This window comes from Abramis brama, assembly GCF_963993115.1.
Source record: "Abramis brama genome assembly, chromosome: 14".
NCBI classification, from domain to species: Eukaryota; Metazoa; Chordata; class Actinopteri; order Cypriniformes; family Leuciscidae; genus Abramis; species Abramis brama.
Window position 1 is genome coordinate 6636589 of NC_139976.1, and position 16400 is coordinate 6652988.

A 16400-nucleotide genomic window follows, 5' to 3' on the forward strand; every position below is an offset into this window, starting at 1 on the left:
TTGGCAATGTCATGCTGAGATTAATACAAATGCAGCATATGTGGCAGTATGCAGACACACAGAAACTTTCTTTCTATTTTACACACGAGTGCTCAAACATGTTCTGTCTCCTGCTGTAGCGGTGGCATTTTCTGCACGGTTCTGGTACTTCAGCCAGTTTGTTTCTGTCTGGATGTTGTTTCATTGTGTGGGTTTCACTTCGTCCCAGGAAATCCCATGAATATATTTAAAACTTCCTCTACAGCCTGAACACATCAGCTATCCAAATGGAACAGTTCTGTGACAGACATTCACACACAAAAATAAATAAATAAATAAATAATTAATACCAATTACAGTTTGTTGGACCTGGAAATAAATACAGTAAATTGATCATGTAAAAGACTGAAAGGGATCAAAGCCATGCAGAGATAGTCATTAACAGTATGAGGACAGAACAAGTGGATAATGTCACTGCACACACAGCATCCACAGAAAGAGGAAGGTTTACACAGGAGAGATATCATGGCACGGCATGTGACAGCAGCACGACGCAGCGCAGAACCGCATGCTGGAGAACAGAAATCAACCGTGGAGAGAGAATAATGCAAACACATCACATGAAATGGTGATCCCAATTATTCAATTTCCATAATGTGACATTTACAACTAAAACAGAATATTTAGAGATAAATACTTTAGGGTGAGACTTTATTTTATCAGTCTGGGTTTGAATGAATTGATGGAATTGGTGAATAACTAACAATACTACTAATTTAGCTGGCAGGCTTGCTTGAAAGTTTTTATTTATTTATTTTAAATACTTAAAATTTCTCTCTTCATGGATAGAGAGAACAGATAACATTAGAACACTAGAACTCTACAATATATATTGCAGTTTTGTACAATGATAAAAGATTGGCAAGTAAAACATGTTAGGATATGATATTATTAACTGATATCACTCTGCTTGCAGCCTTGGTTTAGTCAGAAAGGTTGTTTCAAAAGCTGAGAATGCACTTTGACACTTTGACGCTTTTTTAACAAAACATGATAAATTGTGCACAAAAGGAACAGGGATGTTTATTAAAAAACTAAATTGGGTCAATTTTGATGTCATGCTGTCTTTTCACATTGCAAGATGCATTTCTTATGTGTCTTTTTTACTGCCTCGTTGTTGTTGTTTTGTTTTGTTTTAAATATTATAATTCGTTGTTGTCTTTATTCTTCTTCCAAGCCACCTCTGCATTGGCAAAGGATTTCTCTTCTTCCTACTTTCCTTTGCTGTTCTTTCTCTCAATGGAAATGCAATAACGTGCGTTCTTCATTGTCTGCAAATCCTTGGAAAAAATGCAGAGTATGAGAACAAGAGAAAGATTTAAAAATAGGGTGGAAAGATTATTTTTTATAGTTGTGGAACATGTTTGATGCTCAGTTGAAGTGTTTATCTCTGGACTGGTATTACACTAAAGACATCAGAAGTCAAATTATAGCTAGTATGCAGATGTGTTGAAGCACGATTGTTCATGCTACTGCCATGTATTAGTGTGTGTACGAGTAGCTGCTGGAAACGCGCAGGGAGGATGGAGACAAATCAATATAAACGATGGGGAGAAGTGGCTATCATTCAGGGGGGAAACAGGTGCAATATCTCTCTCAGATAGGAGCCCATCCATCACAGCCAGACTTTAATTTGAGATGTTTAGGCCCCCTTCTGCTGATTGTCTCACAGCAAGTGTGTGTGTGTGTGTGTGTGTGTGTGTGTGTGTGTGTGTGTGTGTGTGTGTGTGTGTGTGTGTGTGTGTGTGTGTGTGTGTGTGTGGCAGGTGGAGAGTGACAGAGAGGGGTTACATGTTCAAAATAAAACAAAAAAAGCTTGAGAACGGTTGGAGTTCTGACATGGGAGGAAAAAAAGATTCAAGTGAAAGTGATGGAATTGAGAGAAAACACAGTGGCTCTGTTCCAATTCCTAGTGCACTGCCTTGGAAGCATACAAACTGTAATGGACTGATTTAATGCTGTACATACACAGCAGTTCTTCTCACAAAGTGCACAGCTGTGGACATGTAGCTAAGTAACTAAGCAATACTGCTAATAATGGGCGGCAGTGGCTCAGTGGTTCATGTAGGTTGTCTACAAACCGAAAGGTTGGTGGTTCAATCCCCGGTTCCACCTGACCAAGTGTTGAGGTGTCCATGGGCAAGACAACTAATCCCAGCTGCTCCAGACGAGCTGGATGGTGCCTTGCATGGCTGACACCGCCGTCGGTGTATGAATGAGTGAGTGAATGGGTGAATGTGAGGCAATGTAAAGCGCTTTGGTGGCCATAGGTCTGTGAAAGCGCTATATAAATGCAGTCCATTTACCATTACCCTAATAAGATTTGCATTTGTCTCTTATGCTCACCAAAACTGCACTTACTTGATCAAAATTACAGTAAAACAAGAAATATTGTGAAAAATTACAATAAGAAAAATAAAAAATATATATATATTTTTTTAATTATAAATTAAATTCTAATTCATGTGATGCAAAGCTGAATTTTCAATATCATTCATACAGCATCATTACTCCAGTCTTCAGTGTCGCATGATCCTTCAGAAATCGTTCTATACTGAATCGTAATATATCGTAATATACTGATTTTCAGCACAAAATACATTTCTGATTATATATTTTTTTTTTTTTCATTTTTCATTTATTTATTTTTTTTGGAAACTATATGATACACTTTTTGAGGATTTGTGAATGAACAAAGACTTTAAAAGAACAGCAATTATTTGAAATATATATATTTTTTCCACTATAAATGTAGAATAAAATTATTATTATTATAAGCTATTTTTGTTTTATTTTTAGGCATTAAGTTTATATTTAACATTTATTTTACTCCATCTGCCATATATTTTCATAGCTTGTTGCAAAGCATTATGAGATTACCTTCTTTTTGAAGGACATATGGAATGCTGCCTTTGCCTGCTCGGTAGCTTTTAAAACGGAGGTAGTGAATGTTTTGTTGTTGCTTTAACCTTGAAACGCCTCAAAATGATTTTTATTCCATTTTCTTTATTTACTTATTTCAGGCTGCTATATGTTGAATAGATTGTGCATTGCAGTTGGTGCCTTATACATTTCAAAACTTTCAGAATAGCAGTAACAATGTCATGGCAGCCATGGATATATCTGTAACCGTACCAAGGTGACATCTCAATTGTGCGCGAGTAGACGCATGTACACGAACACACACACTCAAGCAGCTCTGCCTGTGATAAAACAGTGTAGAAATGAGTCCCTTTATTGAAGCTTTAAACTACATATGGCCCAAGGTGAAGGGAGTCCAAATAATCTCAATTATTGATCGGCGTTGGGCAGAGGGCTCTCCGCAGGAGTGTTTTGCAGCAGTGAGTGTTGATGCCAGGCATATCCGGATGAGTGATCTGGTCGGATCTCTCGCTCTGGATGAAAATGATAATGGATACTCAGATGCACACACGCACACACCCAAGTTCAATACCAGGAGCTATCATCACTGCGGACACGAAGGAGGGTATGAGCAGCTGCTGTGTCTTCCCATTAAAATTACATGGGAGAAAAGAAAAGAGCAGAGACAGGAAAGCAAGAAGTAAGATCTTAGAAAGCGAGAACAAGAATAAATATCCACAGCAAAGAAAGAAAGAACTAAAAGGCATAGTTCACCTAAAACTGAAAATTCTGTCACCTTAATGTTGTTCCCTGTATGGCTTTCTTTTTCTTTTTTTTCCGTACAACACATGTGAAGACATTCCGGCTGCGCTTTTTCCATGCAGCTACAATAAATGGTGACTGGAGCTTTCAGGCATCAAAAACGCACTATGAAATATCATAAACTATATACATATGTATATTTTAAGTCTTATGGAGTCAAGTAGAATTGAAATATGTAGAATTTTGTGATTAAATTAACTGACAGTCTTCCTGTCCAGTGGCCTTTTATCCATGGCAACAAGAATATTAAGTGGATTAATGAATCATTCAGACTGGATTCTCATTCTGAACCAAATCTACTGATTATCTGAATCATTAAAATTAATAAAGTTTTATTAAACTAATAAAATAGGCCAAAACGGAGGTCATTTGGAGTTCGTTTTGGGAGTTCGAAATAGCTTTGCCAAAGCGAAGTTCGCTCCAGCTGGTAAACACCTTTGAACTACCGTTGGTCCGTGGCGATTACGTAATATTTATTTTGACGGTCCAGGTCTCTCGTTCAGTCCGTGGCGGTCAGACTTTCACGAGTAAAAACATGAACACACCGAAAAGCCGCTTTTAGCAGAAATTGAAGTTGTAATTCTAAATGAATAAGACACTGGCACTGTTTTTACATGTTTAATACTGTAAAGCTGCTTGTTTTAATGCAGCACATTGTATAAAGTGTGATATAAATAAACGTGACGTGTCTTTACTGGAGTGCCGAATTCCAGAGCTTGTAACATCAGATGCTTTCATAACGGCTGTTATTATAGTTCATTTATGTTTATTTTGTTATTGAGAGGAAAGCACGCAACACATATTCATCTAAACACGTCGGTATGTTCGCTAACTTGTGACATGTAACTTCAAACTTCTTTTTACCCCTAAACGAAGAACGAAAAATAATTTTGTTGTGAATAACTGGCTGTCAAAATTTTCAGTGAATAACGAGTTAAATTTCTCTTTTCCAGTCACCTATTGTGTGGAATCTGAAAACAGAACGCTTTTATGATGCCTTTTTTAAGTTTGAAAGCTTCAGTGCACATTTAATGTAATTTCATGGAAAAGAGCATAGAAAACCTTCACATTTTCTCTTTTGTGTTCTGCAGAAGAAAGTCATACGCGTTTGAAACAACATTAGGCTGAGTAAATGATGACAGAGCTGTCATTTTTGGATGAACTATTCCTTGAAATGTCTAAGGCCTTGTTGACTTTGGCATTATAAGGGTTCAGCTGGCCCGTCGCATCATCTCTCTGCCACCCATTCAGTCTCCAGGATATCTGAAGGCCCTCGTCAATCACACAATAAGTACACGGGATTACCATGGATCTTTCCTGCAGCCTACGGCTCCGTGCACCACACCAGAGAGGATATCCTCCTCTGTACAGCACTGCCCAGCCATTCACTCCCTCAATGCTCTTTCACTGCATCAGCGATGGCTTTCTTTAAAGAGAGAGCTTATTCAGCTGCATTATGCATTGAGATCACTTTAAGAGAGAACTCGAGATAAGCGGCTCAGGTTTGTGTGAATGAAAAGAGCCATTGGACTGGTTGAAATGAGGAACTTGATGCTTTGGAGTGTCAAGGGAGTGTAAAATGTGTAAAGGACGTGTTGTGAAGTATTTCTCTGGGCCATATCATACACTTTGGCAGCATTTTATTTTCTCTGAAGTCCACTTATAATGTTAAAGGTTTCTTGCCGCAGAAACAGTTGTAATTTAGTTCTCCATGAGCATTTATCTCCTCCTCTCTGACCTTTGGAGTTAACTGCATGCATTTAAGCTATTTTTCACAGGAAAAGATTTTTTAAATCTTATCAAATTTTTAAATGTGAGAGACCGCAAACATGACAATAAGAAAATCATAGATTTAACAGTTTTGTTTCTATAGTGTGTGTAGTGCTGCGATGTGACCAAGACAGCACAGCACACACAAACAGATTCCATTCACAAACAACCAGGGTCCCGACTGTGAACACGGAAAATCTCGCAAAATCTCTTGCGGTCAAAAGTGACTTTAGAGTAAACGAACATGGCGGATGACGGGCACGAAGAAATGACGATAATAGTGTTTGGAATGCTTTTTACAGAAAATTTTTGGGGAAAAAAGAAAAAGGTTTGGATCATGTCGTGTTATGCTTCCGTCTTCCATCAGCTTGCTTTCTGATATCGTTTCGTTCCACGTGACAATCTACTGAGTGCGTTCGCGTTTTGTCCGCAGAGTTCTAAATATTTAACATGTTGGATATTTAAGATTTGAGATTGGACATTCTTCCAAGCAGATTCAGTCACTCTTAATACACATCACACCACAAGAAAATCTGATAGATAATCTGTATAACTATCAAGATAATCGGGACTTTACCAAGGATTGAATGGGGAGAATTGGGCCCAAAATTGGCCCGGTTATCTTGTAGTGTGTGTATGTACCGTATTTTCCGGACTATAAGTCGCTCCGGAGTATAAGTCGCATCAGTCAAAAAATGCGTCATGAAGAGGAAAAAAACATATATAAGTCGCACTGGACTATAAATCGCATTTATTTAGAAATTTATTTCACAAAATCCAAGACCAAGAACAGACATTTAATCTGGAAAGGCAAGTTATTCAACTACACAGTAGCACACAGAACAACAGGCTGAGTAGGTGTCCGGTGTGTTAACACAACACACTAACAGTTATTCAGCTACACAATAGCATAAAGAACATATACCTGGGAGGCTGAATAGGCTAAATTAACATAAGCCAGTGAGTCCAACAAGCAAGTTACCAGTAAACAAGTTCACCAAGCTCCCGCTATCTCATTCCACTTCACTGAATCCATTGAATTTTCTTCATCCTTGGTGTCGCTTCTGAACAACTCCGCCATAGAGCGCCCTCTCGTGGCTGTAGACGGTAATGTTTTCATCTCAGTCTGAATTAATTTTGATATATAAGTCGCACCTGACTATAAGTCGCAGGACCAGCCAAACTATGAAAAAAAGTGCGACTTATAGTCCGGAAAATACGGTAATCAAAAGGTGATTAGCTTTATTTTGATTGTTAATGTAGACATTAGTGTTTATATCCAAATTATAAGATTTTATCTCAGTATTTCTGTGATCATTTGGATACTTGTAACATAAATAATGAAACTTTGTTTCATACCTAAACATGACAACTGCTCTCTCTGGCTCAGCAGTAGCGAGAACACAGATTTGAATGTTTCTGTATGATTTTGTCAAAAGGTTTAATACAAACAGGCGAATCGTTTTCATTTAGGAATAAGATCACATGGGTGTTTAAATCGAGATAGCAATCTTTTACCGATTAATCGTGCAGCTCTACTCTGTTTATGTGCTTTTTGAATGACCCCTTTTGCAGTGTTTTTTTCATAATTGTCTGGTTGGACTGGGAACAGAGCATGTCTACATAGTGCATTGAATTCATTCATTTAATTTAAAAGAGGAAGTAAAACCCTTTGGTCCATGATATGGTGTTTAATTTGGTCATTTTATGGAGATGGATAGGCTGGGGGTTTTATGGGAATGGTATAGGGGCACGTTCAAGGTTAATCTGAATGTGTAGGTCTATAGCACGCACACACCCACACAACCACACACACACACACACTCAAATATATCAGTGTTTCCAGCTGTTATTGACCCTTGTGTTCATGTCCCTGGACCAGTTCCACTTTATGTCATCATTTTCTCTCAATTCCAATTGAATTCTGATGAGAGGGACGTAGGGACATGTCAAATCTTACACTCCTCCCGATCCCCTCCGTCTCAGGGTTCCCATCTGCTTTGAGCTGATTAGACCTCATTTAGCTCACCCTCAAAGCCGTCTCTCCCTCAGAGCTGTCTCTCTCTCCATCAGTGCTGATTGTCTCTCTCTGTGAGCTGTCCGTCTCTGGTGTTACCAACTGGTCAAAAGAGGATTCCTCATTAAACCCAATGCTAGTGCATCTGCTATATCGCTCTGGGGAATTGGACTCTTGTTGGGACGTGGCTTTGTTTTCACCAGAAGCTCAGATCACTAGGAGCTCTGCTTCCTCTACTGTCTGCTCTGATCTCTGTCACAAAAGCAAACCCAAGACCTGCCAGCTCTGAGTTTCTAAAGTACGTTCAGGAGGGATCTCTGGATTGTCCCTGCCTACTGATTTCAGACACTGATTGAAGCCTGGTGTTTCCTGTCTTTGTAAAGGCTGGCTTGATCCAGGGAAAAGATAGGATGTGTTTCGGCTTCATCTGTGAGTTAAATTCTGTCCACTGACTGTTGTGCATTCATCTTTTATTCTTTTTTTTCTTTCTTTTTTGTCCTAGAGCGTCCCACAAATCCGTGCAACCTTTAACAGATGGACGGGATCAGCTTTTTTTAACATAGGACTGCAATTGCAATGCCGCAACAGATCAAATGAAAATAGGTGGATAATACAGTTAGAGATGGGCCGATATTGTGTCGTATTCCTGGCACATCACATCCTCTGATTTATGACAGCTAGAGGCAGAGTCTGGATGAATTTAAGTGGATGTCACAGCTCAACTCCTATTATTTTTAACATCGTTTTCTACTTTGTGGTTTATTCTAGGAATGCTGATTCTGAATTTTACTATCCAGAAGGGATTACTCCACACCTCCCCCAACACACACACATAACAGCTGCCACAATATAGTTGTACAAACAACCACTGAACATTATATAAATGTTTTCTCTAAGGGAAAACTTACCACCAGAGTGTGATTCTACTACAGTATATTTGGTAACACATGCCATAATGAGTAACTCTGAAAGTCATGAAATGCTTTCAAAACAGATTTATGACATGAATTGTGGATTTGATCTTTATATTAAACCTGCAGATGATGTTCTTTTTGCATTTTAATGCAATGTGCAATGCAAGATATGCAATTTTTAAGTGTCTGAAGTGTTTCCTACAAGCAAACATGTTAGTCTGAGACCACTTGTTAAAAGGGCTGTTTTGCAACCTATTTCCTTATATTATCAGTATACCAATTTGTTTCGAATTACTGTACAACATTTTATAAAAATCTGAATGAACTCAACAAGAGAAAAACCTGATGATCACGTCCTCCAGCATGATATGAAATGATCAAAAGACCATGTTGTGCTTCAGTGGAAGCAAGAACATCTGGTCTTTTGTATTAATGAATTCACTTGGCTAATTTCACACATTTGTTTACATTTTATCAAACCCCAAGACTTTACTTATTTCTAGGTTTAAATGGTAAAAATTTATATTGAGATATTTCCATCCCTAAATCAAATAATATTATTATTATTATTATTATATATATTATATATAATATTATTATTAATTAGTATTCCTCTTTTCTTGACACGCTATTATAAAAGTCAAGTTGTGCATTTTCAGCTATCACATAAGTCTTGCATTTGTTTATCCAAATCAGCATGGCACATCTACCTCCTAAAAACAAAGAAATACAGTAGAGTGCATGTTTTTTTGTATGTGATTCATATATTCCGCTTGAGGTCTAATCCCTCTCGCATGTCACAAAATCCATAATCTCTGTGAGATTAAATTAATATGTACATAAACACCAGTGCGTTGTACATGAATATCTCTATTAATAGAATGACAATGATGTGTGAGATTTAGCAAGTGCATTATGTGGACTAAGTATCATACTCATAATTCACAACACCCTGAAACTGTTCATTGCACTGCTGTTTCATCTGGGAACAAACTGTCAGTAGAGCCACTTGAGATATCCAGCGCTGCAAGTAATGTGTCTGTGTTTTCTAGTCCCTCAAAAGCACTTGAAGCAAGACCTTGATGTTGCCCAAATGTCTATTGGCAGAGCTCTTTTTGAGCCAGTGTTTCACTACTTTGTGGCAGTAAGAAACGAAGCACACATCTGCTTTTATGTAAATATTGCCTCACACTCATAATTGAAGCTCACACACACTCCATGTACAAGTGTTTGCACTGGTGGGTTGCAATCAGGATTACCACTCCAATCTCTGCAAACATCAAGCCAGTTTTCACCTGACTGAAGAGTCAGCAAAACAACCTCCCCTCAGCCTCCACAGTCAAACTCTCAAGCCTTTCCAAAAACGAGGGCAAAACTGTTCTAAGGGTGCAGGGATTAATCATGAGCATGTTTCCTTCTGGACTCTTAGCACTGAAAGTAGTGCAGCTTACATGGCTGTACGATTGAGGATAAACGCTCATAATTGAGGATGCTGACAGGTCAGTGATTTATCAGTGGCTTGAGAGGAACGCAACACTTACACCAAGAGTTATGAGCTCTCCGCGCTCCCTAACTGTTCATTACTGACCTGGTAAGAAAGTCCACATCAGCAAAACACACTCACACATTCAGGAGATTTGTGCACAGAAAATGCCCTACCTTAATTGAGTCCTTTTCCACCGGCCAAAATGATAGATTGATGCTGGAAACCAGTAAAATCCAAAACGCTTCACAAACTCTCTTCCTTCATCTGTCCTCAGCCTCTTTTCAATCCTCGTTTCACCTTGCCTTCCTTGTTTTAGTTCCTTGTTTTCTCATTTACTCTCTCTCTCTCTCAGGAGTCTATCGTTCTTTTTCATCCTGTAGGCTACAGTACAGAAGCGGAGACAGATGCGCGTGCCGCCAGTGAGGAAAGAAATAAGGTTGAACGAGCGCACGCGCGCGCGAGAGAGAGAGTGCTGAAGTGTACGTCCCTGCGGGTATAGAATAAACAGAGCGCTCGCGAGTGTGTGTGTGAGAGAGAGTGACAGTGAGTGAACTGGTCGGAGAGGAAAAGACCAAGCGGAATGAGGGAGCGCTTTGCTGACTGGCTCGCGTGATTGGAGAGAGTGCGACCCCTGTCAGGTCTCCGGAGTGAGGGATCTTCATCAACTACATTAGAGAGATGGAGCCTCCCCTCTATCCCTCCCTTCACTCCTCCTCCCTCCCTTCCGTCAGTCCCGCAGAGAAGCAACGATCTGTGTGGTCATCGCAGGAATATGCTAATCCCGTTCTCGGCGTCTCACGGGAACGTTTTTTTTTTTTTTTTACCAAACGAATACACTTGCGGATGTCATGTGTTAGTCTGGTTTGACTCTCTCTCTCTCTCTCTCTCTCTCTCTCTCTCTCTCTCTCTCTCTCTCTCTCTCTCTCTCTCTCTCTCTCTCTAACACTTTCGGAGCAGAATAAAGTTTTCAAACACAGTGCAAGTAAGAATGTTGATTGATTTGAATTACTGTATGGAAGATGTCACTTGAAGGTATCTGGTGTTGTAATAGGGCTTTGTGTTCTGTATTTGAAGATGTTTTTTGGAAGTAATTTGTTAAAATTCAAAACTCTCTCTCTCTCTCTCTCTCTCTCTCTCTCTCTCTCTCTCTCTCTCTCTCTCTATATATATATATATATATATATACACACTGAACAAAATTATAAATGCAACACTTTTGTTTTTGCCTCTATTTTTCATGAGCTGAATTCAAAGATCTAAGACTTTTTCTATGTACACAAAAGGCCTATTTCTCTAAATATTGTTCACAAATCTGTCTAAATCTGTGTTAGTGAGCACTCCACTTCTCCAATTTTGTTGTGAAAATTGTGTTGTTTAATTATTGTATAAATTGATTGCAATTCAGTTAATTCCTCTTCCTGTCAATCCAATTCAACATCCAATTTAGTTGAGTTGAGACCACTAGGGATTTTTTTTCTTTTTTTTTCTTTTTCTAATCTAATCCTTTCTTTCATTACAAAATATATTATAAGCATAATATTTTGGTTGAAAAGTTTGGTTGAAATTTGGTGCAATGCTGCTAACCAGGAATTTTTTGCATGGGTAGTTGGTTTGATGGCTGAATGATTGAATCCAGGCTGGAGTCTTTTACACTCTGTTTCAACTCCTACCCTCATAAAGTGACAGGCAAATATAGATAGTGATATGTAACCTTTAAGGATAGGGGGTTGTCATGAAGAGGAGCTGTGTGCCTTGACGGCCATCACTCATGGGAAAGGTTAACTTTTCCCTTCACATTTCTCCTGCATCTCAAATAACTAGACTTACACTTCATGAATGCAACATGGAATAATGGTTCTCTTATAATGTACCTACAAGACTCCTTTATGAGCTAAAATAATGCATTTAAAAAAAAAAAAATCTTCATGGTCAGTCAGAAAATAAGTGAGGTTTTGACGTTTTGTAAACTTCTCTTTCAATGTAAGATGCATGCTTTTTCAGCAAGTATAAGATGTCTTATTTCTCCTCTTGTAACCTTGATCAGTTTTTTCCAGTATTTTCAGAAGAAAAAAAGAAAAAGAAAAAAAGATGACATCATAGGTCTATTTGAAGGTCTATCAAACTTGTTTTTGGTTGTTGTTGTTGCCTTGTCAGAGCCATAATGTAGCACTCTGCAGTAAAAATAAATAAATAAAAAAACATTCTTAATGACTATTTTTGCCTTATTTTCCCTTAAAAAGATTTTTACTTGAGAAATTTATCTGCTCGAGATTTTAATACATCTTCAATAACTGTGTTTTATCTTATTCCACTGACAGATAAAACAATATATATTTAAAAAGTCTCATATTTTATACATTGTTGCTTATACTGTATGTGATCACATGCATTTTAGAACCTGTTTAATTAATCTTCAGTCTGATCATTGGGAGTTCCTGCAGAGGCTCAGCTGTCCCAGTGAATCCCTCCAGTCAACAGCTTCCTAAATGCTCTATTTTTATCATCAGATACTTTGTTAGTAAGCTCAGAGACCGCTTAGGGCAAACACAAACATTCAAATAAAAATGATCAAGAGATCCAAGAGAGCTCGGATTACAAAACCCCTTTTTGGACGCTTTCTTAATCATATGGGAAATAGGTTAGGTTGACTTTCAGAAATCATTATGAATGAGACCATTTTAATTACCTCATCACAACTTAATGCCTAATATGAATATTCTACAGAACTTCCAATGAACTTTCTTGGATCTCTTGATAATTTCCATTTTCAAGCTTTTTTGTTTGTTTGTTTGTTTTGCCTTAAATGAATAGTTCACCCAAAAATGAAAATTACCCCATGATTTACTCAATCCATCCTAGGTGTACCGTATATGACATTCTTCTTTCAGACGAATACAATTGGAGTTATATTAAAAAATGTCCCGACTCTTCCAAGCTTTATAATGGCCGTTTATGTTTTGAAGTCCATAAAAGTCTGAAAAAAGAATTTCATATACACTTGGGATGGCTTGAGGGTGAGTAAATCATGAGGTAATTTTCATTTTTGGGTCAACTATCCCTTTAAGCAATCTCTGAGCTAACCGTGCGAGTCTACGCTGATAATCAGTGCGATAGATAGCATTAAGGAAGCAGTTGTTCGTAGTGATTCATTTGGACAGCTCCCCCTCTACTGGAACTGGGAGTGATCAGAGATTAATTAAGCAGGTGTACAGCTGTGACAGAGCAGCGTCCAAACATATGGACATGAATAGAGCGAGAAGGAGACAGGCACGTGGGGACAGCCAGGCTAAATGATCCTGTATAGTGTCTTCCCATCTCGCTGAATGGTTAAATCCATTGACTGCTCAGTTCAGATGCAGGGGGAGCTATATTCGGTATGCTTCCATTGAATTGTAACATTACTGGACAGGAGTATTGGATTAGAGATACACACACACACACACACACACACACACACACACACATACACACACACACCATCAACGTCCTAACGGCTCCAGACGTGGCCCCTCCCCACTCAGGGTCACCTCCCATCCAGATGGTGTGTAACCCTCAGCGGGGCATAAAGATAATCCTCTTAGAAAACACACACACATACACAAATATAAAACACATGCTGAGGAAAGGGATAAGATAAAGATGAACGGTCAACCCCTTTGCTTAAGTGTACTTGTGCTTTTGGTTATAGACTCTTACAATGCATGGTTATCCTGGTGACTGGAGAGATTTATCCATATCTGCTCTTTTATCTCAGTTTGTGCAGCTGAATTAAACTCTTCATAGCCTTTCGATTGCTCTACGAGAGGTTTTACATCTAAACTTGTCTTTCATCCAGTCCGTCTCACTCTGCATTTTCTGTATTTCTGGACCTGTTGAGTTCAGAGAGTCCTGTGAGTTCATTTCCCTTAAATATCTGATGCTGTCTGACAGAAAATTGCACAAGGGTATCATGCCCACAGCTGAAATCGCTCTCTGCATATGAAATTGTCTGCAAATTGCTGTTCGTAGAGAACAAGCAAAGTAAGGCATTGCAATTCTTAGACAATGTGGAGATAAATCAAGTGGTCTAATTCACACAGTGCATAGTAATTAATTTATAAGTCTTATTCACTAATCACCCACAATCCAGTTTAACTAGACCCTATGTAACAGAGGAAAGTCAGAGCTGTGCAGGTAAACCTCACTCCCCTGATCTCAAGAGGCGTGCTAGCGAATTACACTAGAGACTGCGGTCTTCAGCGTCCTTGTTAGCGTGCCCGCCTGTTATTTAAAGGGTGCATTAGTAATATGTGCCTATAGCGGGTGCACAATGCATGTACACTCTGCTTATCACACACAGGGCACACACGCAGCAGCACAAACATGCCAGTAGTGTTGTCAAAAGACCCGGTACTTCGGTACCAAGTCGGTACAATTTTTTTTTTAAACGTCACGGTACCAGGTTTTCTCAAACCCGGTACTTGATGCGCGTGCATGCCCGAAGCGCGAGCAGTTGCGTCCTCTTCATAAAAGCGCTGAGACATGGCGACCGGCGGTGCTGCTGATGAGGTGCTGATGTTTTTGCGCGTGCAGATACGTTATTTCAAATGGCGCGTGGCAAGCGCGCTCATAATAGAAGCGGCGCGCTCGTTTTTCCATGCGCGCCTATGTTCATGGATGCATAGCAACAACAGACGCCACGGGAGAACAAGCGCTTGTGGGAAGGAGAAAGCGGTGCGAACTGCGCTCTCCATGATGACGAGGAAGTATTAGCAAAGAATTAATTGATTTCTAGCCCTTGCATTAGCTTTACTACTATATATAGCCTATTTATATATAGAGGAGAGGAACTTTATGAAATTTATGGAGATGAGAAATAAAAAGCCGTCATTAATATCAGTCCGTCTTAAAAACAGTTCTAGTCTTATTCTTGGCTGGATAACGCCTAGCAGGTTTAAAAAGCCCTTTTAAAATTAAATATGAATGCAGTTTTGGATTAAATAAAAGTACAGTCAAGTCAAATAAAACACGTTTTATCTCCTGTATAGTTTGGTAACGCTACAATAAGATACCATTCATTAACATCACTTAATGCGTTATCTAACATAACACATTGAGTGAACAATATATTTTTACAACATTAATTAATGTTTGTGAATGTTATTTAATACAAACCCTTGATTGGTCATGTTTGTTCACTTCATTCATTGTGCATTAAATAATGTTAACAGAAATAATGTTAACTTTTGATTTTAAAAATGTATTTTTAAATTAACCCCTAAAGGAGAATAATTGCGACAGTATATAACTATTGTTTATTGTTAGGTCATTTTATCTAATGTTATCTAACAAATGGAATCTTATTGTAAAGTGTTTTTAATACTACAGTTTCCATCTTTGTAACTGTGATATACACTTTAATATAATTATGTAAATTTAATCTAAATTAAGCTTTGGTACCGAAATTGGTACCGAGAACCGTGGATTTTCACTGGTATTGGTACCGAATACTGAAATTTTGGTACCGTGACAACACTACATGCCAGATATTAAAAATGAAAGGATTTCAATATAAAATATTATTATTGTGTAAATAAAAATATGGTGGAATCCGGCTTGTCCCGTAGATGGTCTGCCTGCACTTTAACCTCACGCACGAGCAGATCCGTTTGCGCTCTGGAGAAGCGTTTAGTCTTTCCGCTTGCAAAATCATGTAAATAGCGAATCCTCCATGGCGTGAGCACAACTGGCTTTTAAAGGGAATGGGAGATTAGACTCTGATTGGTTTATTGCACGTAACACCCAAAACACACCCATTACTCATTAAGAGAATAGTGACAATCCTTTTAGACCATGCGCCGGTCGCGCCGACCATTTTCCCCGTCGTTAAACTAGCAAAAGTGGATTCGGACACGCCCTAAGTGCACTTGCTTCAGACCATGCGCTTATATCGTTAAAATAGGGCCCATTGTCTTTGTGCATTGCATATGGACTTGTCTGAACTTGTCTTTCAACCAATCTGTCTTTGTGTCTGTCTCACTCAAGAGTTTCTAGATTTCTTGAGTTCAGAGAGTCCCGTGAGTTCTTTTCCCTTGAATATCTGATGCTGTCTGATGGAAAACTGCACAAGGGTATCATGCCCGCCGCTGGAATCACTATGTGCATATGAAATTGTCTATAAAAATGACTGTTCTCAGAGAGTGAGCAAAGCAAGACATTCTATTTCCTAGTCAGGGTAGAGAACCAAGTGGTCAGAGGATGATTAAATCAGAAATTAACAAAGGTAATTCATTCATCTGTAAAACACTGAATATCACCCAGGAATGAATGTAAAAAAAGAAGAAGAAAAAAAAAAGGCCTGAATTAACAAGATGCAGAATAATTCATCTCAGTCTTCTTCAATCATCACAATCCAGTTTAACCAGGCCCTAAATATTCTTAAATAGAATTGTTAGTATTTCAAATTAAGTCATTGTCTTTTTTTGCATTGCAAAAACATGTCTACTTTCTA

General features: G+C 38.5%; 1 protein-coding gene across 1 annotated transcript in view; it reads right to left on the reverse strand.

Annotated features, from left to right (window-relative positions):
• The window catches only part of cdh12b (cadherin 12b), a 140535-nt gene extending 129904 nt beyond the window's left edge, over positions 1-10631 (reverse strand). The window contains exon 1 of the mRNA XM_084135125.1: positions 10084-10631. The gene's annotated coding sequence lies outside the window, so the exon portion shown is untranslated. The remainder of the gene's footprint in view (positions 1-10083) is intronic.
• Between the last annotated feature and the right edge of the window lie 5769 nt (positions 10632-16400).